At 45.4% G+C, this 4,902-nt stretch overlaps 1 pseudogene; it reads left to right on the top strand.

Annotated features, from left to right (window-relative positions):
• The first annotated feature begins 1,822 nt into the window (after nucleotides 1-1,822).
• Nucleotides 1,823-4,049, top strand: LOC101565033 (annotated as a pseudogene).
• The last annotated feature ends 853 nt before the right edge of the window (nucleotides 4,050-4,902 follow it).

Here is a 4,902-nt window from a genome sequence, read left to right as displayed (position 1 = left end):
ATCTTATACCTTGTGGTTATACTTTTCTGCTGGGTGGTTAAGACCAAATTAAAGCAAGATCTATATAAGTAAAAATGTAACTTTTGTATTTGACAAAGTCTGTCAAATCCCCTCAGAATTTACCCTGAAACCATGTACAGCACCTTGTAGATCTTTTGTCAGTGTCAGGCATTTGGATGAGTCACAGCCATTGCTTGACCAATTTGCTCTTTGTGAAAGCCTGAGAGAATTTTTTCTCTCAAGGTGACTCTCCTTAGGCACACTATATGGGTTTTCTCAGTTGCTTAAAGTGACTGCTTGGGTAAACTCAGTTGGGTGCAGGGGACTGCAGTTCAATCTTCAACTCCACCTGCTGCAGAAGACCTTCCCTTTAGGTAGCCTAAGCCAGAAAAAAATCCTAATATGTAGAAAATTTAAAGATACCACAGAATAGCTAAAAATAATAAGCAATTTCATCAATGTCATAGTACATAAAATTAACATGCACAGTCAGCCATATTTCCACCATTAATGTTAACCAACGTGAGAGCAAAATAGCAATGATCCTGTACATCCTGTCATTAAAGAGTGTAAATAATTATAAGTAAACCCAAACAAGGAAATATTTGTATACTGAAAACCAGAAAATATTGCTCCAAGAAATCAAAGAGGATATAATTAAAGTATCTGTGTTTACATGTTTAAAGACTTAGTATTATTAAATTGTTCGTACTATTGAAAGGATCTACAAATTTATTGCAATCCTTATGGAAATCCCAGATATATCTTGCAGAGAAAAGAAGAGTCCTATAATTCATAAAGAAATTCAAGATACGTTGAACTAACTTGAGAGGATAATGTTTGAAGCTTTATCCTTCTTGATTCAAGCATCTGCTACAAAGTAAATGAAATCAAGTCTGCTGGGAGTAGGAGAAAGACAGTGATAGAGATTAATACCCCCAAATGGAGAGCCTTAAGAGAAAACTTGTACACATGGTATAAGAACCAAGACCAAAAAGTGCACGATGTAGGCCAGGATGTTGTCTGTAACAAGTGGTACTGTGTAAACAGGGAAAGCACTTGTCAAAGAAAGTCAGACTCTCCCTCCGGATACCACTCTGTTACTAAGCTTTCTCTGTAGCATGATGCAGTTCGCTCACAGTTTCAGGGTACTCCTGCCACATTTACCTGGCCCCCAAGGCAAGCATATCATAGCAGAGGGGTTTCTTAGTGAACCATGGCTAAGAAGCAGAGGAGATGAAAGCTCATGCATAGGACTCGCCCACAATTATGCCCCCCAGACCCCCAAGACACACCAAGAAGTGTGCTCCGCAGACACCCTTGGCTGCTCTCAAGACAATCACGTTGACAAAATCAAGTTCAATGGTCATGATCATAAAAATAAATTCATAATGCATAAATCTAAGTCCAAAGAACTCTTACATGAGCATTTGAAAGAACACATTCTGCACAGTGGATTTGGCAATGTTTTCTCAGGCATGACACCAAAATCCCAATAAATAAAAGTTCGATAGCAACTCAAACTACAGGAAGCCTATAAATTTTTGATTGTGAGAGAAATAATATAATAGGAAAATATTTTCATATCATACCTCTTGCAAGATTAATATTCCAAACATAAGGATTTTCTGCAACTCAACGCAAAAGAAATGGCATAACTTGAAAACAAGAATAGAGATTGAACAGACTTGCCTACAAAGAAGATAAATGGACAGCAACTAAGTTAAAGGAGACTTTGTCATCCATAATTATAAGACAGAAGACAATCAAAACTACAATGAATGTTTGCGATGGGCTGAAGCCAGTCCTCTGGCGGCCGGGCCTGCGTGGGTCTGTAGACCGCGTCTGCTGTCGCAGCCATGGGAAAGAAGCATAAGAAGCACAAAGCCGAGTGGCGTTCGTCCTACAAGGATTACGCGGACGCGCCGCTGGAGAAGCCGTTAAAGCTGGTGCTCAAGGTCGGAGGCAGCGAGGTGACTGAGCTCTCGGGGTCCGGCCACGACTCCAGCTACTACGACGACCGGTCGGACCACGAGCGGGAGAGGCACCGGGAGAAGAAGAAGAAGAAGAAGAAAAAGAAGAAGAAGGCCGAGAAAGAAAAGCACCTCGACGATGAGGAGAGGAGGAAGCGGAAGGAAGAGAAGAAGCGCAAGCGAGAGAAAGAGCACTGTGACACAGAGGGAGAGGCTGAAGACTTCGACCCTGGGAAGAAGGTGGAGGTGGAGCCGCCCCCTGACCGGCCAGTGCGAGCATGCCGGACGCAGCCAGCGGAGAATGAGAGCACACCTATTCAGCAGCTCCTGGAGCACTTCCTCCGTCAGCTTCAGAGAAAAGACCCTCATGGATTTTTTGCTTTTCCTGTGACGGATGCAATTGCTCCCGGATGTTCAATGATAATAAAACATTCGATGGACTTTGGCACAATGAAAGACAAAATCGTAGCTAATGAATACAAGTCAGTCACAGAATTTAAGGCAGATTTCAAACTGATGTGTGATAATGCAATGACCTACAATAGACCAGACACTGTGTACTACAAGTTAGCAAAGAAGATTCTCCACGCAGGCTTTAAGATGATGAGCAAACAGGTGGCTCTCTTGGGCAGCGAGGACACGGCCGTTGAGGAGCCTGTTCCTGAGGTTGTCCCAGTGCAAGTAGAAACTGCCAAGAAATCCAAAAAGCCAAGTAGAGAAGTCATCAGCTGCATGTTTGAGCCGGAAGGGAATGCCTGCAGCCTGACGGACAGCACTGCGGAGGAGCACGTCCTGGCACTGGTGGAACACGCGGCTGACGAGGCACGAGACAGGATCAACAGGTTCCTGCCAGGAGGCAAGACGGGCTACCTGAAGAAGCTAGGAGACGGGAGCCTGCTGTACAGTGTGGTGAATGCCGCGGAGCCTGACGCTGAAGAAGAGGAGACGCACCCCGTGGACCTGAGCTCACTCTCCAATAAGCTGCTACCAGGCTTCACGACACTGGGCTTCAAAGATGAGAGGAGAAACAAAGTCACATTCTTGTCCAGTGCCAGCACTGCCCTGTCCATGCAGAATAACTGCGTGTTTGGCGGCTTGAAGTCGGATGAGATGGAGCTGCTGTATTCGGCCTACGGGGATGAGACAGGCGTGCAATGTGCGCTGAGCCTGCAGGAGTTCGTGAAAGATGCTGGGAGCTACAGCAAAAAGATGGTGGATGATCTCCTGGACCAAATCACAGGTGGAGACCACTCGCGGATGCTCCTCCAGCTGAAGCAGCGGAGGAACGTGCCTGTGTGAGCTGTGGACGAAGTGAAGGTTGGGGACTCGCTGGGAGACAGCAGTGGCTCTGTTCTGGATTTCATGTCGATGAAGTCGTATTCTGACGTCTCCCTGGACATCTCCATGCTTAGCTCTCTGGGGAAGGTGAAGAAGGAGCTGGACCATGATGATGGCCACTTAAACCTGGATGAGACAGCGAAGCTCCTACAGGACCTGCATGAAGCTCAGGCAGAACGAGGTGGCTCCCGACAGTCCTCCAACCTCAACTCCCTGTCCAATGCTTCTGAGAGAGAGCAGCACCCTTCAGGAAGCCCTTCTCACCTTAGTGTTGGGGAGCAGCAGGATGTGACCCATGACCCTTATGAATTCCTTCAGTCTCCAGAACCAGCAGCCCCTACAAAGAACTAACTTACAGGTTGGCCCAGGGAGTGGTGGCCTATCTGTACCATCGTGCCTCGTGTTGGTCACACAGAGACCCAGTGTCACTACTGCAGCCGTCCATGAGCAGAGAGCTCAGCATTGCAACCTGCAACCAGCTGTGCAGCTCTGTGTGCCCCCAGCTTCAGCCAGCTGGGCCCCTCCACACCTGTATGGGCCACAGGCATGGAGGGCTGCTCGGGGGCTGAGGCCAGGCCAGAGGGCAGCCTGCATCCGTGTATGTCATGCTCAGGAGGGAGGTGTTGCACTGGAAGACAGGCAGCAGTGGCCGTGGATCAGCGTCAAGCACAGCGAAGTATCCGTACCTAGATGTGTTTGTTGGATGCCTGTGTGAACCACAGATTCCTCGACACAGATGCCAATAGAGACTCTGAAAAAAAAAAAAAAAAACTACAATGAAGGCCAGCCAGATAGCTCAGCGGACTAAAGCTCATATATATATATGAGAGAGAGAGTCTCACATAAAATTATGTAGATTTTACACATCTTCCTTTAAGTGTCAAACCATCTCCAAAGGACAAATGCATAATATAATGTAAACACACTGCAAGTAGTTGGTGTACTACGTTGTTTTAGGAATAATGACAATGGGAATCAGTGTTTGAGTACAGTGTTTCAATTTTACAAAGCAAAATGTCCTGGGGTTCTGTTGCACAATCATGTGGATATATTTACTGCTACCTAATTTTACACATAGAGAAGATGGTAAGTTTAATGCTTGGTGGTGTTTACCCTAAAAATGCTTTCTTCTGAGTTACTAATTTTTGCTGGACTAGGTGTATTATCTCTTATTAGGCACACACAATATTGCAAGTAATTTAAATAATTGAAATACAATTGGCAAAATTAAATGTGAAGGCCAGTGAAGACTGCATATCTAGGGAGCTGGTGCAGGGCTCGTAAGTTATGATACAACGAGGCACTTCTAGCAAATAGTAACTTAGAAGCACATCATCACTTCTTCAGTTAGTTCTAGTACTAAACCTACCCCATTTGACTCACTTGACAAGCTATCCCCTCCTAAGCGCTTCTCCCACCAAGGGCCTTTGCCATGTGAGTCTGTTGTTCTATCCCTGAATGACTTGATACTTAGAGTAGATTATTTCCTGTTTTACATTTAACCTTAATCAATACCATGTCAGCAAAGTATACGATCCATGTAAATAATCCCAATGAATGTCACATTTACTGTCGTCGTCTCTGTATATTC

Source organism: Octodon degus, unplaced genomic scaffold, assembly GCF_000260255.1.
Source record: "Octodon degus isolate 3935 unplaced genomic scaffold, OctDeg1.0 scaffold00129, whole genome shotgun sequence".
In the NCBI taxonomy this organism is placed as follows: Eukaryota; Metazoa; Chordata; class Mammalia; order Rodentia; family Octodontidae; genus Octodon; species Octodon degus.
This window is presented reverse-complemented; position numbering and strand designations above follow the sequence as displayed.